Here is a 20391-nt window from a genome sequence, read left to right on the forward strand (position 1 = left end):
ACCATCATTATGGTAGGTTATAGCATCATTATGGTAGGTTATACCATCATTATGGTAGGTTATATCATCATTATGGTATTCCATCATTATGGTAGGTTATACCATCATTATGGTATGTTATAGCATTATCATGGTAGGTTATACCATCATTATGGTAGGTTATATCATCATTATGGTATTCCATCATTATGGTAGGTTATAGCATCATTATGGTAGGTTATACCATCATTATGGTAGGTTATAGCATCATTATGGTAGGTTATATCATCATTATGGTAGGCTATACCATCATTATGCTAGGTTATAACATTATTATGGTAGGTTATAGCATCATTATGGTAGGTTATAACATTATTATGGTAGGTTATAGCATCATTATGGTAGGTTGTAACATTATTATGGTACTATAGGTTACGTCTAACTTATTCCCCATCATTATTTACATTTACATTTAAGTCATTTAGCGGACGCTCTTATCCTCTTGAGGATACCGTAGGATAGGGGGCGCCACAGCGCATTTTGAAAAAAAATCGTTCCCATTTTCAACGGCCTACTAATCAAACTCAGAAGCTAGGGCATGCATATACTTATTATATATGGATAGAAAACACTCTAAAGTTTCTAAAACTGTTTGAATGGTGTCTGTGAGTATAACAGAACTCAAATGGCAGTCAAAACCCCGAGACCGATTGAAACAGGAAGTGGAATTCTGAATTGTGGACTCGACTTCTCATCTTTCCCTATAAATAAATCCGTTAACCATGGTTCAGTGAGCACTTCCTATTGCTTCCACTAGATGTCGCCAGTCTTTTCACAGTGGTTTGAGCCTTATAGAGTCAAAACTCAGTGAATGAGACGAGTATGAAATTGGTCACAGGGGATGGGCCATCACCATTATGACGCCGGCGGCCATGTCTGCCCCCACCTTTGGAAACGGTTTTAAAGGCCATGACATCATCCCCCTCGAATCTTATTGGCTCTCTTGGTGTTACAGGCCCTGAAGATTAATGTTTTGCAACGTTTGACATGTTTGAACGAACCTACATGCGGGAGAATCGCATTTTATCCGGAACTTCAGCCCTGCGCTTGGAGAGAGCCATAGGACGCGCTACCAACATCAGGCTAATGGAACGTGAAGTATGGACTTTTTGACCGAAAATACATCTGTTGTGGACCTGGGATGCTTTCTGATGAAGACAACTAAAGGTAGGCGATTATTGACAATATTATACAAGATGAGATGTGACATGCGATTGTTTCCAAGATGGCGCCGAGCTCTGTATATTAGCTCATTTTCTGAGTATCGCATCTCCTTTTATCGCAAAGTGTGATTACCCAGTAAAGTTAATTTAAAATCTGGTATGACAGGTGTTCTCAAGAGATATTCATCTATAAATGTTAGATTGACAATATAAATTTAAAAAATCGTTATAGGATAGTAATTTAGGGAAATGTAGCATTGTTTACCGGGACGCTTTTGAGGGGAAATTATGTAGTCAACCTCAGACAGAGATGTAAAATGCTGTTTTTATATATAAATATGACCTTTATTGAACAAAAGAATGCATGCATTGTATAACATGATGTCCTAGGGGTGCCATCTGATGAAGTTTGTAAAAGGTTAGTGCTGCATTTAGCTGTTTTTTGATTATATGTGATGCAAGTGGTTGGTCGGAAAATGGCTATGAAGCTGCTTTTTACGATGGACTCATCTAACATAATCTAATGATTTGCTTTTCCTGTAAAACCTTTTTGAAATCGGACGACGTGGGTCGATTCAGGAGAGGTGTATCTATAAAAAAAAAAAAAAAAGTACTTAAAAAAAAAAAAAATTATGATTTTTTTTTAATGCTAATTGGCGATATGATTTTTCGCTGGATTTTGATCCCGGTGACGGGATGAGACGCTGAAGAGGATCCAGAGCGACTTACAAATTGGTGCATTCACCTTATGATATCCATTGGAACAACCACTTTATAATAGTGCATCTAAATCTTTTAAGGGGGGGGTTAGAAGGATTACTTTATCCTATCCCAGGTATTCCTTAAAGAGGTGGGGTTTCAGGTGTCTCCGGAAGGTGGTGATTGACTCCGCTGTCCTGGCGTCGTGAGGGAGCTTGTTCCACCATTGGGGTGCCAGAGCAGCGAACAGTTTTGACTGGGCTGAGCGGGAACTGTGCTTCCTCAGAGGTAGGGGGGCCAGCAGGCCAGAGGTGGATGAACGCAGTGCCCTTGTTTGGGTGTAGGGCCTGATCAGAGCCTGAAGGTACGGAGGTGCCGTTCCCTTCACAGCTCCGTAGGCAAGCACCATGGTCTTGTAGCGGATGCGAGCTTCAACTGGAAGCCAGTGGAGAGAGTGGAGGAGCGGGGTGACGTGAGAGAACTTGGAAAGGTTGAACACCAGACGGGCTGCGGCGTTCTGGATGAGTTGTAGGGGTTTAATGGCACAGGCAGGGAGCCCAGCCAACAGCGAGTTGCAGTAATCCAGACGGGAGATGACAAGTGCCTGGATTAGGACCTGCGCCGCTTCCTGTGTGAGGCAGGGTCGTACTCTGCGAATGTTGTAGAGCATGAACCTACAGGATCGGGTCACCGCCTTGATGTTAGTGGAGAACGACAGCGTGTTGTACAGGGTCACGCCGAGGCTCTTAGCACTCTGGGAGGAGGACACAAGGGAGTTGTCAACCGTGATGGCGAGATCATGGAACGGGCAGTCCTTCCCCGGGAGGAAGAGCAGCTCCGTCTTGCCGAGGTTCATCTTGAGGTGGTGATCCGTCATCCACACTGATATGTCTGCCAGACATGCAGAGATGCGATTCGCCACCTGGTTGTCAGAAGGGGGAAAGGAGAAGATTAATTGTGTGTCATCTGCATAGCAATGATATGAGAGACCATGTGAGGATATGACAGAGCCAAGTGACTTGGTGTATAGCGAGAATAGGAGAGGGCCTAGAACTGAGCTCTGGGGGACACCAGTGGTGAGAGCACGTGGTGCGGAGACAGATTCTCGCCACGCCACCTGGTAGGAGCGACCTGTCAGGTAGGACGCAATCCAAGCGTGGGCCGCGCCGGAGATGCCCAGCTCGGAGAGGGTGGAGAGGAGGATCTGATGGTTCACGGTATCAAAGGCAGCAGATAGGTCTAGAAGGATGAGAGCAGAGGAGAGAGAGTTAGCTTTAGCAGTGTGGAGAGCCTCCGTGACACAGAGAAGAGCAGTCTCAGTTGAATGCCCAGTCTTGAAGGTTACGTCTAACTTATCCTCACCCCTCTTCCCTCCTCCCTCCTTCCCTCCCCCTCCCCCTCCTTCCCTCCCCCTCCCTCTCCCCTCCTCCCCCTCTCCTCCCTCCTCCTCCTCACCCCTTTTCCCTCCCTCTCCTCCCCTCCCTCCTTCCCCTCCCCCTCTCCTCCTCCTCCCCTCCCCCCTCCTCTTCCTCCCCTCCCACCCCCTCCTACCCCTCCCCCTCTCCTCCCCAGGCACAGCAGATGACAATGCAGGCCATGGCTTTAGTAACCTCCCCCGTGACCTCTCCCCCCACCTCCCCCTCACCTCACCCCCCATGAGCCCCCTCCTCCCCCACTGCCTTCCCCCTAGCCCCTACACACCCTTCCCCCCTAGCCCGTATGCTAACATCACTCCTAGTTCGTATGCTAACATCACTCCTAGCCCGTATGCTAACATCACTCCTAGCCCGTATGCTAACATCACTCCTCGCCCGTATGCTAACATCACTCCTAGCCCGTATGCTAACATCACTCCTAGCCCTTATGCCACTTCCGGTCCAGCCAGCCTCCCTGACACCTATCCTACCGACCAGAGCCAGACCCTTAGACCCAACTCCACTACCCAACATGCCCCTGTCTACCCTGGTGCTAGCCAGCCCACCAGTCCTGAGGTACAGCCACATCCAGCCAGCCTCCCTGACCCCTATCCTACCGCCCAGGTGAGTCTAGTACCTGTCACCGTGGGAGACCCTTTGAAGAACCCTTTTGGGTTCCAAGTATAATCCTGTCCACTGAGGGTTCTACAGGGAAACCAAATGGGTTCTTCAACGGGTTCCTCCATTGGGGAAAGCCAAAGAACCCTTTTAGGAAGCCTTTTCTCTAAGAGAGTAGTACCTATACCTGCCCAGGTAAGACTTCAGGTTGCAGGTCAGGACGTTGGTTGACTGTGGTGTATCTGCAGGACGTTAGGACTCCAGGTGTGTGTTGCTCCCTCCTCCTCAGGCCAAGCTGGCAGGTAAAGACGAGGTTCCTCATCAGAAGTCTCCAGCCGTCCCCATCAACAAGGAACCTGCCAGGAAGTTTGGTAATTAATTTGTTAATAAATGTTTGCTTCTTATTGTGGAATATGATTTAAAAGACAATCAGACATCCTATGATTTACAACACTTCCAGTCCTCTCTCCCCAGTGGTGACCAGGCCTCTCTCCCCAGTGGTGACCAGGCCTCTCTTCCCAGTGGTGACCAGTACTCTCTCCCCAGTGGTGACCAGTACTCTCTCCCCCTGTGGTGACCAGTCCTCTCTCCCCAGTGGTGACCAGTCCTCTCTCCCCAGTAGTGACCAGTCCTCTCTCCCCAGTGGTGACCAGTCCTCTCTCCCCAGTGGTGACCAGTCCTCTCTCCCCCTGTGGTGACCAGTCCTCTCTCCCCAGTGGTGACCAGTCCTCTCTCCCCCTGTGGTGACCAGTCCTCTCTCCCCAGTGGTGACCAGTCCTCTCTCCCCAGTGGTGACCAGTCCTCTCTCCCCAGTGGTGACCAGTCCTCTCTCCCCAGTGGTGACCAGTCCTCTCTCCCCAGTGGTGACCAGTCCTCTCTCCCCCTGGTGACCAGTCCTCTCTCCCCAGTGGTGACCAGTCCTCTCCCCAGTGGTGACCAGTCCTCTCCCCAGTGGTGACCAGTCCTCTCTCCCCCTGTGGTGACCAGTCCTCCTGTGATTTGTAGCCCCGGTGGTTACCAGTCCTGCGCCCCCTGCTGCTGAGGTGGTGAAGTCGTCAGTGTTGCCTCAGGTAGACATCGTCCCCAGCAGTAACGTCAAGGATATCATCAGACACTATGACTCTCCTCCGCCACTGACTGATGCCCTGCCGCCGGGCAAGAGGTTAGAGGTCACACACACACACACACACACACACACACACACACACACACACACACACACACACACACACACACACACACACACACACACACACACAGTGCTCAGCTTCATGAAAACTCTATTCTGACTCCAGACTATTCAGCTTCTATTCATAATCTATTCAGCTTCTATTCATAATCTATTCAGCTTCTATTCAGCTTCTATTCAGCTTCTATTCAGCTTCTATTCAGTTTCTATTCAGCTTCTATTCAGAATCTATTCAGCTTCTATTCAGCTTCTATTCAGCTTCTATTCAGCTTCTATTCAGTTTCTATTCAGCTTCTATTCAATTTCCATACAGCTTCTTTTCATCCTTATTCAGTCTGTTTTATTCAGTCAGTCCTATTCAGTCTTATTCAGTCAGTTCTTATTCAGTCTTATTCAGTCTTATTCAGTCTTATTCAGTCAGTCTTATTCAGTCAGTTCTTATTCAGTCTTATTCAGTCAGTTCTTATGCAGTCTTATTCAGTCAGTTCTTATTCAGTCTTATTCAGTCAGTTCTTATTCAGTCTTATTCAGTCAGTCTTATTCAGTCTTATTCAGTCAGTTCTTATTCAGTCTTATTCAGTCAGTCTTATTCAGTCAGTCTTATTCAGTCTTATTCAGTCAGTCTTATTCAGGCAGTCTTATTCAGGCAGTCTTATTCAGTCAGTCTTATTCAGTCTTATTCAGTCAGTCTTAGTCAGTCTTATTCAGTCTTATTCAGTCATTCTTATTCAGTCATTCTTATTCAGTCAATCTTATTCAGTCATTCTTATTCAGTCAGTCTTAGTCAGTCAGTCTTGTTCAGTCTTATTCAGTCTTATTCAGTCAGTCGTATTCAGTCAGTCTTATTCAGTCTTATTTAATCTTATTCAGTCAGTCTTATTCAGTCAGTCTTATTCAGTCAGTTGTATTCAGTCAGTCTTATTCAGTCTTATTTAATCTTATTCAGTCAGTCTTATTCAGTCTTATTCAGTCAGTCTTATTCAGTCAGTCTTATTCAGTCTTATTTAATCTTATTCAGTCAGTCTTATTCAGTCTTATTCAGTCTTATTCAGTCAGTCTTATTCAGTCAGTCGTATTCAGTCAGTCGTATTCAGTCAGTCTTATTCAGTCAGTCTTATTCAGTCAGTCTTATTCAGTCAGTTTTATTCAGTCTTATTCAGTCTTATTCAGTCTTATTCTGTCCTCATGTCCTCTGTGTTTCAGGAGACCAGAGGGGAAGTTTATGAAAATGCAGAATCCTCATGATGAAGCTCTAGAGATCCTCAGACCTCAGATGGACAACCCAGCACCACAGGTACACACACACACTGACACACACACACACACACACACACACACACACACACACACACACACACACACACACACACACACAACACAGGAACACAGGAACACTACACACACACACACTACACACACACACACACACACACAACACAGGAACACTACACACACACAACACAGGAACACCACACACACACACTACACACACACACACTACACACACACACACACACACACACAAACATACACACACACAAACATACACACAGACACACACACAGACATACACACACACACACACACACATACACACACACACACACACACAGGGGAGCAAATAGTCTGGGTAGCCATTTTATTAGGTGTTCAGGAGTCTTATGTCTTGGGGGGGTAGAAGCTGTTTAGAAGCCTATTGGACCTAGACTTGGGGCTCCGGTACTGCTTGCTGTGCGGTAGCAGAGAGAACAGTCTATGACTGGGGTGGCTGGAGTCTTTGACAATTCTTTGGGGCTTTCCTCTGACACCGCCTGGTATAGAGGTCCTGGATGGCTAGGAAGCTTGACCCCGGTGATGTACTGGGCCGTTCGCACTACCCTCTGTAGTGCCTTACGGTCGGAGGCCGAGCAGTTGCCATACCAGGCGGTGATGCAACCCGTCAGGATGCTCTCGATGGTGCAGCTGTAAAAAACCTTTTGAGGATCTGAGAACCCGTGCCAAATCTTTTCTACCTTAAAGACGGCTTCGAACACCCCCTGGTGCTCATATTCAAACAGGTGAGACAGTTGCTTTTTTAATTACATATTTAACTGTCATAATATAAACTGTTATCATATTCCTGTAATACTGTTATCATATTCATGTAACACTGTTATCATATATATGTTCTTAATGTAACCTCTCTCCTCCTCTCTACTCTCTCCTCATCCCTCTCATCCTCTCCAGATAGTAAATGACACTCTGTCTCCGGCGTGTGTTAGAATCTCCAATCAGGAGAGAATGAAGATGAAGTCTCTGTTTGGTGAGTAAACTACATTACCCACACTGCTCTGGGTGAAAGGGAATACATTTGTATATTCACAGACAATTAATCTCCTTACTGTTTAAATCCTGTGTGGTTCAGTTGGTAGAGCACGACACTTGCAACACCAGGGTTGTGGGTTCGATTCCCATGTGGGACCAGTATGAAAATATACGCCCTCAGTACTCCGAGTGGCTCCTGGGTAAGAGCGTCCGCTGAATTACTAACGTGTAAAAAGGGACTTGAGTCTAACAGAGAAACATGGCGTCGAGCGTAACACGGACACAGTGGACGAGGAGGTGAAGAAGGCGGTTGTCACAGTAGCCAAAGAATCCTGGGATATTTATTTTTCATGCCTATTTCCTGCCTCTGTGAGTCACATGACTTCCTGTTGCACCACATGACTTCCTGTTAAACCACATGACTTCCTGTTGCACCACCTGACTTCCTGTTGCACCAAATGACTTCCTGTTGCATCACATGACTTCCTGTTGCACCACATGACTTCCGGTTGCACCAAATGACTTCCTGTTGCATCACATGACTTCCTGTTGCACCACATGACTTCCTGTTGCACCACATGACTTCCTGTTGCACCACATGACTTCCTGTTGTACCACATTACTTCCGGTTGCACCAAATGACTTCCTGTTGCATCACATGACTTCCTGTTCTACCACATGACTTCCTGTTGCACCACATGACTTCCTGTTGCACCACATTACTTCCGGTTGCACCACATGACTTCCTGTTGCACCACATGACTTCCTGTTAAACCAATTGACTTCCTGTTGCACCACATGACTTCCTGTTGAACCACATGACTTCCTGTTGCACCACCTGACTTCCTGTTGCACCACCTGACTTCCTGTTGAACCACATGACTTCCGGTTGCACCAAATGACTTCCGGTTGCACCAAATGACTTCCTGTTGCATCACATGACTTCCTGTTGCACCACATGACTTCCTGTTGAACCACATGACTTCCTGTTCTACCACATGACTTCCTGTTGCGTGTCCTGTGTGTGTTTGACCTCTCATCTATGTGTGTAATGTCAGTATAGTTTAATCCACCACCGTTTATCGTGTGTGTGTGTGTGTGTGTGTGTGTGTGTGTGTGTGTGTGTGTGTGTGTGTGTGTGTGTGTGTGTGTGTGTGTGTTTAGGGTAGTGCAGGTACAGGTGTACAGGTGTTGTCCGTTTCTCACACTGGGATGAAGCTCCTGAAGACAGTGAAGAGCAGCACTAAAGAGTCGGACTACTTCAGAGTCCTACGACATTACACGTATGTTCCTCTAACCCTACTACTACCTTACTCTACGTTCCTCTAACCCTACTACTACCTTACACTACATACCTCTAACCCTACTACTACCTTACACTACATACCTCTAACCCTACTACTACCTTACACTACATACCTCTAACCCTACTACTACCTTACACTACATACCTCTAACCCTACTACTACCTTACTCTACGTTCCTCTAACCCTACTACTACCTTACTCTACGTTCCTCTAACCCTACTACTACCTTACTCTACATACCTCTAACCCTACTACTACCTTACACTACATACCTCTAACCCTACTACTACCTTACACTACATACCTCTAACCCTACTACTACCTTACACTACATACCTCTAACCCTAACACTAACTCTACTACTACCTTACACTACATACCTCTAACCCTAACACTAACCCTACTACTACCTTACACTACATACCTCTAACCCTACTACTACCTTACACTACATACCTCTAACCCTACTACTACCTTACACTACATACCTCTAACCCTACTACTACCTTACACTATGTACCTCTAACCCTAACACTAACCCTACTACTACCTTACACTATGTACCTCTAACCCTAACACTAACCCTACTACTACCCTACACTACGTACCTCTGTCTCCGTAGTTACGTTGTCTCTCTGTCTCCGTAGTTACGTTGTCTCTCTGTCTCCGTAGTTACGTTGTCTCTCTGTCTCCGTAGTTACGTTGTCTCTCTGTCTCCGTAGCTACGCGGACATCCTTTTTTTGACCGTACCGTCAGAGAACATGCTGGAGTTTCATCTGACCAATGAGAAGCTGATTCTGTTCTCGGCCAAGGCTCCGCAGGTCAAACACATGGTGGACGACTTCATCACTGACATCAAGAAGGTAAACACACACAATACTTAAAACAATTACACAACTACTTTATTACTGACATCAACAAGGTACTGTCACGTCCTGACCAAAGAAAGATGTTATTTTCTAGGGTAGAGTAGTTCAGGGCGTGACAGGGTTTTTTTTCTATCTTTTCTATTTCTATGTTGTCAGGGTCTAGTTTTGTATTTCTATGTTGGTTTGTTTGGGATGATCTCCAATTAGAGGCAGCTGGTCCTCGTTGTCTCTAATTGGAGATCATACTTAAGTAGGTGTTTTTTTTCTACTTGGGTTTGTGGGAGATTAGTTTTGAGTCAGTGTATGTTATCTCTGCGTCACGGTTTGTTGTTTTTGTTCGTTCAGTTTATTGTTTATGTATCGCATTGTTTCACAGTGTAAATAAAATGTGGAACGACCCACACGCTGCACTTTGGTCCGCTTCTTCCTTACGACAACTGTGACACCTGTATTTCACCCCTTCATATCAAACGGTAAAGATAATTCCTGTATTTAATCCTTGACTTGACTGCTGTCTTCTACAGGGATTTAGTGGTGAGATTGTCCCCTTTCACAATACAGTTATTTAGCACAAGTTTTTTTAAATTTTTATCCTGAAAGATGTACAGCATTAGTATTCAAGTGTATTCATTAACAAGACTACATAACATCCATAATACAAACATGGTACAGTAAACGGTCTGACAAAAGTTGAAAAAAATAATAATAACATTGTACATTACCGTACTGAAAACGGATTCCAGAGTCTTAACTAATCAGTTTGGCAATCAAGCTGGTGGTCAAATCACTGACACGTTATATATATGTATATATATACAGTGGGGAGATTAAAGTATTTCATACACTGCCGATTTTGCAGGTTTTCCTACTTACAAAGCATGTAGAGGTCTGTAATTTTAATCACAGGTACACTTCAACTGTGAGAGACGGAATCTAAAACAAAAATCCAGAAAATCACATTGTATGATTTGTAAGTAATCAATTTGCATTTATATATATATATATATATATATATATATATATATATATTTATATATATATATTATCAACTCTAACCCTAGTTAAATAAAAATATAAATACAAATGAGATCCTGAGCCGACTTTTTTTTCTGTTCAACCTGATAATTAATTGCCACCTGCTTTGTTGTTGTGACGGGTCTAAATCGGTCCCTGACTGAAATGTAAACAAGTAGTGGGACTGGCTTTGCAGGTCCAGGGTTTAGTTCATGGGCCTCCTGTATCCCTGCTAAGATTTCTCTTTCTACCTTCCTGTTTTACTATAACGATTCATAATGCCTCCCGTGTCTCTTTCTACCTTCCTGTTTTACTATAACGATTCATAATGTACTAAGGGCTGTACTAAGGGATGTACTAAGGGCTGTACTAAGGGCTGTATTAAGGGCTGTACTAAGGGCTGTACTAAGGGCTGTACTAAGGGCTGTACTAAGGGCTTATTTCCATCTCTACATTCCCCTCTGCCCCTACTGTCTGTGTGTCTCCATCTCTACATTCCCCGCTGCCCCTACTGTCTGTCTGTCTCCATCTCTACATTCCCCGCTGCCCCTACTGTCTGTGTGTCTCCATCTCTACATTCCACGCTGCCCCTACTGTCTGTCTCCATCTCTACATTCCCCGCTGCCCCTACTGTCTGTCTGTCTCCATCTCTACATTCCCCACTGCCCCTACTGTCTGTCTCCATCTCTACATTCCCCGCTGCCTCTACTGTCTGTCTGTCTCCATCTCTACATTCCCCGCTGCCCCTACTGTCTGTATCTCTACATTCCCCGCTGCCCCTACTGTCTGTCTGTGTCCATTTCTACATTCCCCGCTGCCCCTACTGTCTGTCTGTCTCCATCTCTACATTCCCCGCTGCCCCTACTCTCCATCTCTACATTCCCCGCTGCCCCTACTGTCTGTCTCCATCTCTACATTCCCCGCTGCCCCTACTGTCTGTTTGTCTCCATCTCTACATTCCCCGCTGCCCCTACTGTCTGTCTCCATCTCTACATTCCCCGCTGCCCCTACTGTCTGTCTGTCTCCATCTCTACATTCCCCACTGCCCCTACTGTCTGTCTCCATCTCTACATTCCCCGCTGCCTCTACTGTCTGTCTGTCTCCATCTCTACATTCCCCGCATCTCTACATTCCCCGCTGCCCCTACTGTCTGTCTCCATCTCTACATTCCCCGCTGCCCCTACTGTCTGTCTCCATCTCTACATTCCCCGCTGCCCCTACTGTCTGTCTGTCTCCATCTCTACATTCCCATCTGCCCCTACTGTCTGTCTGTCTCCATCTCTACATTCCCCGCTGCCCCTACTGTCTGTCTCCATCTCTACATTCCCCACTGCCTCTACTGTCTGTCTCCATCTCTACATTCCCCACTGCCCCTACTGTCTGTCTGTCTCCATCTCTACATTCCCCGCTGCCCCTACTGTCTGTCTGTCCCCATCTCTACATTACCCGCTGCCCCTACTGTCTGTCTGTCTCCATCTCTACATTCCCCGCTGCCCCTACTGTCTGTCTGTCTCCATCTCTACATTCCCCGCTGCCCCTAATGTCTGTCTGTCTCCATCTCTACATTCCTCGCTGCCCCTACTGTCTGTCTCCATCTCTACATTCCCCGCTGCCCCTACTGTCTGTCTCCATCTCTACATTCCCCGCTGCCCCTACTGTCTGTCTGTCTCCATCTCTACATTCCCCTCTGCCCCTACTGTCTGTCTGTCTCCATCTCTACATTCCCCGCTGCCCCTACTGTCTGTCTGTCTCCATCTCTACATTCCCCGCTGCCCCTACTGTCTGTCTCCATCTCTACATTCCCCGCTGCCCCTACTGTCTCTGATCCAGGACCCATTAAGGGTTGCATCTCCATCATTTCAACTCTGTCTCTCCCAGACTCATCTGTTGAAATAAAATACAGAAATGAGGATTCAGAAGGAAGCAACAACATTCAAACATTAATAATCTGACCGGTAATTTCACATTAGACTCATAAAGCCTGAGGTCTTCTCTCCCCGAGGACAACAACATTAATAACCTGACCAGTAATTGCACATTAGACTCATAAAGCCTGTGGTCTTCTCTCCCTGAGGACAACAACATTAATAACCTGACCGGTATTTACACATTAGACACATAAAGCCTGTGGTCTTCTCTCCCCGAGGACAACAACATTCACACATTAATAACCTGACCAGTAATTGCACATTAGACTCATAAAGCCTGTGGTCTTCTCTCCCTGAGGACAACAACATTAATAACCTGACCGGTATTTACACATTAGACACATAAAGCCTGTGGTCTTCTCTCCCTGAGGACAACAACATTAATAACCTGACCGGTATTTACACATTAGACTCATAAAGCCTGTGGTCTTCTCTCCCCAAGGACAACAACATTAATAACCTGAATGGTATTTACACATTAGACTCATAAAGCCTGTGACTTTCTCTCCCCTGAGGATAACAACATTAATAACCTGACCGGTAATTACACATTAATAACCTGACTGGTAATTACACATTAGACTCATAAAGCCTGAGGTCTTCTCTCCCCTGAGGACAACAACATTAATAACCTGACCAGTAACTGCACATTAGACTCATAAAGCCTGTGGTCTTCTCTCCCCTGAGGACAACAACATTAATAACCTGACCAGTAGCTACACATTAGACTCATAAAGCCTGTGATCACTTTGGGAGATATTCCTCTGCGTTCTGCGTTGACAAGCGATCCCGGAGAGGACTTCTTCTTCAGCTTTCCCTGAGGACAACAACAGATCGTCATTTAAAACATACAGTTGAAGTCGGAAGTTTACATACACCTTAGCAAAATACATTTAAACTCAGTTTTTCACTAATTCCTGACATTTAATCCTAGTAAAAATTCCCTTTCTTAGATCGGTTAGGATCACCACTTTATTTTAAGAATATGAAATGTCAGAATAATAGTAGAGAATTTATTTCAGATTTTATTTCTTTCATCACATTCCCAGTGGGTCAGAAGTTTACATACACTCAATTAGTATTTGGTAGCATTGCCTTTAAATTGTTTAACTTGGGTCAAATGTTTCAGGTAGCCTTCCACAAGCTTCCCACAATAAGTAGGGTGAATTTTGACCCATTCCTCCTGACAGAGCTGGTGTAACTGAGTCAGGTTTGTAGGCCTCCTTGCTCGCACACACTTTTTCAGGTCTGCCCACAAATGTTCTATAGGGTTGAGGTCAGGGCTTTGTGATGGCCACTCCAATACCTTGACTTTGTTGTCCATAAGCCATTTTGACACAACTTTGGAAGTATGCTTGGGGTCATTGTCCATTTGGAAGACCCATTTGAGTCCAAGCTTTAACTTCCTGACTGATGTCTTGATGTTGCTTCAATATATCCACATCATTTCCCTTCCTCATGATGCCATCTATTTTGTGAAGTGCACCAGTCCCTCCTGCAGCAAACCACGCCCACAACATGATGCTGCCACCCCCGTGCTTCATGGTTGGGATGGTATTCTTCGGTTTGTAAGCATCCCCCTTTATCCTCCAAACATAACGATGGTCATTATGGCCAAACAGTTCTATTTTTGTTTCATCAGACCAGAGGACATTTCTCCAAATACACTGCTCAAAAAAATAAAGGGAACACTTAAACAACACAGTGTAACTCCAAGTCAATCACACTTCTGTGAAATCAAACTGTCCACTTAGGAAGCAACACTGATTGACAATAAATTTCACATGCTGTTGTGCAAATGGAATAGACAACAGGTGGAAATTATAGGCAATTAGCAAGACACCCCCAATAAAGGAGTGGTTCTGCAGGTGGGGACCACAGACCACTTCTCAGTTCCTATGCTTCCTGGCTGATGTTTTGGTCACTTTTGAATGCTGGCGGTGCTTTCACTCTAGTGGTAGCATGAGACGGAGTCTACAACCCACACAAGTGGCTCAGGTAGTGCAGCTCATCCAGGATGGCACATCAATGCGAGCTGTGGCAAGAAGGTTTGCTGTGTCTGTCAGTGTAGTGTCCAGAGCATGGAGGCGCTACCAGGAGACAGACCAGTACATCAGGAGACGTGGAGGAGGCCGTAGGAGGGCAACAACCCAGCAGCAGGACCGCTACCTCCGCCTTTGTGCAAGGAGGAGCAGGAGAAGCACTGCCAGAGCCCTGCAAAATGACCTCCAGCAGGCCACAAATGTGCATGTGTTTGCTCAAACGGTCAGAAACAGACTCCATGAGGGTGGTATGAGGGCCCGATGTCCACAGGTGGGTGTTGTGCTTACAGCCCAACACCGTGCAGGACGTTTGGCATTTGCCAGAGAACACCAAGATTGGCAAATTCGCCACTGGCACCCTGTGCTCTTCACAGATGAAAGCAGGTTCACACTGTGCACATGTGACAGACGTGACAGAGTCTGGAGATGCCGTGGAGAACGTTCTGCTGCCTGCAACATCCTCCAGCATGACCGGTTTGGCGGTGGGTCAGTCATGGTGTGGGGTGGCATTTCTTTGGGGGCCGCACAGCCCTCCATGTGCTCGCCAGAGGTAGCCTGACTGCCATTAGGTGCCGAGATGAGATCCTCAGACCCCTTATGAGACCATATGCTGGTGCGGTTGGCCCTGGGTTCCTCCTAATGCAAGACAATGCTAGACCTCATGTGGCTGGAGTGTGTCAGCAGTTCCTGCAAGAGGAAGGCATTGATGCTATGGACTGGCCCGCCCGTTCCTCAGACCTGAATCCAATTGAGCACATCTGGGACATCATGTCTCGCTCCATCCACCAACGCCACGTTGCACCACAGACTGTCCAGGAGTTGGCGGATGCTTTAGTCCAGGTCTGGGAGGAGATCCCTCAGGAGACCATCCGTCACCTCATCAGGAGCATGCCCCGGTGTTGTAGGGAGGTCATTCAGGCACGTGCAGGCCACACACACTACTGAGCCTCATTTTGACTTGTTTTAAGGACATTACATCAAAGTTGGATCAGCCTGTAGTGTGGTTTTCCACTTTAATTTTGAGTGTGACTCCAAATCCAGACCTCCATGGGTTGATAAATTGGATTTCCATTGATTATTTTTGTGTGATTTTGTTGTCAGCACATTCAACTATGTAAAGAAAAAATTATTTAATAAGATTATTTCTTTCATTCAGATCTAGGACGTGTTGTTTAAGTGTTCCCTTTATTTTTTGGAGCAGTATAGTATGATCTTTGTCCCCATGTGCAGTTGGAATCCGTAGTCTGTATTTTTTATGCTGGATTTGGAGCAGTGGCTTCTTCCTTGCTGAGCGGCCTTTCAGGTTATATCGATATAGGACTCGTTTTACTGTGGATATAGATACTTTTGTCCTAGTTTCCTCCAGCATCTTCACAAGGTCCTTTGCTGCTGTTCTGGGATTGATTTGCACTTTTCGCACCAAAGTACGTTCATCTCTAGGAGACAGAATGTGTCTCCTTCCTGAGCGGTATGACGGCTGCGTGGTCCCATGGTGTTTATACTTGCGTACTATTGTTTGTACAGATGAACGTGGTACCTTCAGGCATTTGGAAATTGCTCCCAAGGATGAACCAGACTTGTGGAGGTCTACAATTTGTTTTCTGAGATCTTGGCTGATTTATTTTGATTTTCCCATGATGTCAAGCAAAGAGGCACTGAGTTTGAAGGTAGGCCTTGAAATACATCCACAGGTACACCTCCAATTGACTCAAATGATGTCAATTGGCCTATCAGAAGCTTCTAAAGACATGACATCATTTTCGGGAATTTTCCAAGCTGTTTAAAGGCACAGTCAACTTAGTGTATGCAAATTTCTGTGTGTACGCAAACACACACACACACACACCAATTACCCAGCTGTTTAGTATGTTTTTGAATGCTTCCATCTTTAAACAGGAAAACCCAAATTAATATATAATCATTGAAATCATTCTGTGTGGCAAACAACATATTTCTATAGGTGGGTGGGACATCAATGGGTAATATTTTCCTGTCTTGGAGAGTTTGTGACATGTGACTGTATGTTACAGGAATGTGGGACGGAGAGACAGACAGACAGAGACAGGCAGACAGAGACAGGCAGACAGAAAAGCAAACAGAAAGGCATTTTACATTGTAGTAATTTAGCAGAACGATTTACAGCAGTGAGTGAATAGATTTTAATACATTTTTTGTGCTGGTCCCCCGGGGGAATGGAACCCACAACCCAGGCTATGCTCTACCAACTGAGCTACGCAGACAGACAGACAGACAGACAGACAGACAGATAGACAGATAGACAGATAGACAGATAGATAGATAGATAGATAGATTCTTACCAGGGTGATCAACCACATCTGTATTTGGATATATACCTAAAAGACCAGAGTCAGTTAGAAAATACCAAGATCTCCAACTAAATCTGTTTCCTCTCTAAATTAATAAAACCTTGGATTGACACATTGAATAACGATCACATTGAAAAATTGTCTATGAATTTATCTCACATCGGCTCAAACCTGTTTTTTTTAGCTGCTCAACCAGTAAAGACAGTAGTTCGTAAAAACGTTGAATTGAATTTGAAAACTATGACAACATAAAAAACAATATTTTTTTCTCCCCCCAGTGATGTGTATTCCAGCAGAGGTAGAGCGATGCTTACCCAGTTCTTCACCCAGTAGGTTTATGACTCGATCAGGTTCTGCTTTCAGCATGTCGAGGACTAAATCAGGCTCTTCTTTCATTAGACTCTTGTAAAAAGCTGATTTCACCTCTTCGCCGCCTGAATCTACGGCCTTGAACAGAAGATTCATCTTCTCCACATTGGTTTCAGCGGCAGAGATGTTACGATAACGCTGTTCTTGGATCATGGACTTCAGGGCATCTGCTATGGGCATCACCTTGGTGACATTGTCAACGAGCTTCGGCCTACGAGCATCCAAAAACCCGACAACTGGTTAGAAAAGAGAAAAAATATATTAAATTTAGACCGAAACATTCACAAGGAGAATATGTCTCTGTATTATCAGAAAAAATTAAAAATAAATAAAGAACTCATATTTCTCTACTCCTTTTCCCCAAGTCCAAATGTTGTTCATATGATGTTCATGTTCATATTATATGAGAGGTTATAGACCTATGGTATATATTATATGAGAGGTTATAGACTTACAGTTAATATTATATGAGAGGTTATAGACAGTTAATAGGGATAGGTGACAGTATTTTCACGTCCGGATGAAAAACGTGCCCAAATTAAACTGCCTGCTACTCGGGCCCAGAAGGTAGGATATGTATATTATTAGTAGATTTGGATAGAAAACACTCTGAAGTTTCTAAAACTGTTTGAATGATGTCTGTGAGTATAACAGAACTCATATGGCAGGCAGAAACCTGAGAAAAATCCAACCAGGAAGTGGGAAATCTCAGGCTTGTAGTTTTTCAAGTGAATTTCTTTCCAATTTGTATTGTTAACGGGGTCATGTTGCACTTCCTAAGGCTTCCACTAGATGTCAACAGTCTTTAGAACATTGTTTCAGGCTTTGGAATTTTATTGAAGATTTATGTTAAAAACCTAAAGATTGATTCTATACATCGTTTGACATGATTCTACAAACTGTAATATAACTTTTTTGACTTTTCGTCTGGAGTTAGCAAGTGCGCGCCTGGAATATTGAACCTAACACGCTAACAAAATGGAGGTATTTGGACAAAGATGAAGTTTATCGAACAAAACAAACATTTATTGTTGAACTGGGATTCCTGGGAGTGCATTCTGATGAAGATCATCAAAGGTAAGTGAATATTTATAATACTATTTCTGAGTTTTGTTGACTCCACAACATGGCGGGTATCTGTATGGCTTGTTGTTGTTGTCTGAGCGCTGTACTCAGATTATTGCAAATGTGTGCTTTCGCCGTGAAGCTTTTTTGAAATCTGACACAGCGGTTGCATTAAGGAGAAGTGTATCTATAATTCTGTGCATAACACTTGCATATTTTGTCAAAGTTTATGATAAGTATTTCTGTAAATTCATGTGGCTCTCTGCAAAATCACTGGAGGTTTTGGAGCCAAAACAATCCTGAACATTACGCGCCAATGTAAACTGAGATTTTTGGATATAAATATGAACTTTATTGAGCAAAACATACATGTATTGTGTAACATGAAGTCCTATGAGTGCCATCTGATGAAGATCATCAAAGGTTAGTGCATAATTTTAGCTGTATTTCTGGTTTTTGTGACGCCTGTCCTTGCTTGGAAAATGGCTGTGTGGTTTTTCTTGTTTAGGTGCTGTCCTAACATAATCTAATGCTATGCTTTCGCCGTAAAGCCTTTTTGAAATCGGACACTGTGGTTGGATTAAGGAGAATCGAATCTTTAAAACAGTGTATAATACTTGTATGTGTGAGAAATTTGAATTATAAGATTTTTGTTGTTTTGAATTTGGCGCCCTGCTATTTCACTGTTGGCAAATCGATCCTGCAAACAGGATTCGCGTGTTAAGGGGTCACTAAAAGGTTAACAAAAGGAATAACTACAGAAAAATTAATTGACTACAGGTCAGCGTTTGACACCATGGTGACCTCATGAAGCTGGGAGAGAACACCTCCCTCTGCAACTGGATCCTGGACTTCCTGACTGGCCGCCCGCAGATGGTGAGGGTAGGCAACAACACATCCGCCACGCTGACCCTCAACACAGGGACCCCTTAGGGATGTGTGCTTAGTTCCCTCCTGATTGTGGACTACAGGAAACGGAGGGGCGAGCACGCCCCCATCAACATTGATGGGGCTGTAGAGTGGCTGGTCGAGAGCTTCACGGTCCTCGGTTTCCACATCACTAAGAAATGATCATGGTCCAACACAGTTGTAAAGAACCTCCCCTCAGATCCATAAAAAGTTCTACAGCTGCACCACTGAGAGCATCTTGACTGATTGCATCACCGCCTGGTATGGAAACTGCAAGGTATCTGACCACAAGGCGCTACAGAGGGTGGTGAGTACGGCCCAGTACATCGCTGGGTCTGAGCTTCCTGCCATCCAGGACCTCTATACCAGACGGTGTCAGAGTAAGGCCCTAGAAATTGTCAAAGACTCCAGCTACACAAGCCCAGACTGTTCTCTCTGCTACCGCACGGCAATCGGTACCGATGCACCAAGTCTGGAACCAACCGGACCCTGAACAGCTTCTACCCCCCAAGCCATAAGACAGATAAAAAGCTAATCGGACTACATGCATTGACCCCTTTTTCTCACTAACTCTACCCACACACTCACACTTTCACACCAAACATCACATACCATGCTGCTGTCTATTATCTATTCTGTTGCCAAGTCACTTTACCTAGAGTTGAAGTCGGAAGAACCTTGTTCCTTCTAACAGGGGACCCAGTGGGGTAGCTTGTTCCTTCTAAAAGGGGATTCAGTGGGGTAGCTTGTTCCTTCTAAAAGGGGATCCAGTGGGGTAGCTTGTTCCTTCTAAAAGGGGATCCAGTGGGGTAGCTTGTTCCTTCTAACAGGGGACCCAGTGGGGTAGCTTGTTCCTTCTAAAAGGGGATTCAGTGGGGTAGCTTGTTCCTTCTAAAAGGGGATCCAGTGGGGTAGCTTGTTCCTTCTATCAGGGGATCCAGTGAGGTAGTTTGTTCCTTCTAACAGGGGATCCAGTGAGGTAGCTTTTTCCTTCTATCAGGGGATCCAGTGGGGTAGCTTGTTCCTTCTAACAGGGGACCCAGTGGGGTAGCTTGTTCCTTCTAACAGGGGACATAGTGGGGTAGCTTGTTCCTTCTAACAGGGGACACAGTGGGGTAGCTTGTTCCTTCTAA

The sequence above is a fragment of the Salmo salar genome, chromosome ssa02 (assembly GCF_905237065.1).
Source record: "Salmo salar chromosome ssa02, Ssal_v3.1, whole genome shotgun sequence".
NCBI classification, from domain to species: Eukaryota; Metazoa; Chordata; class Actinopteri; order Salmoniformes; family Salmonidae; genus Salmo; species Salmo salar.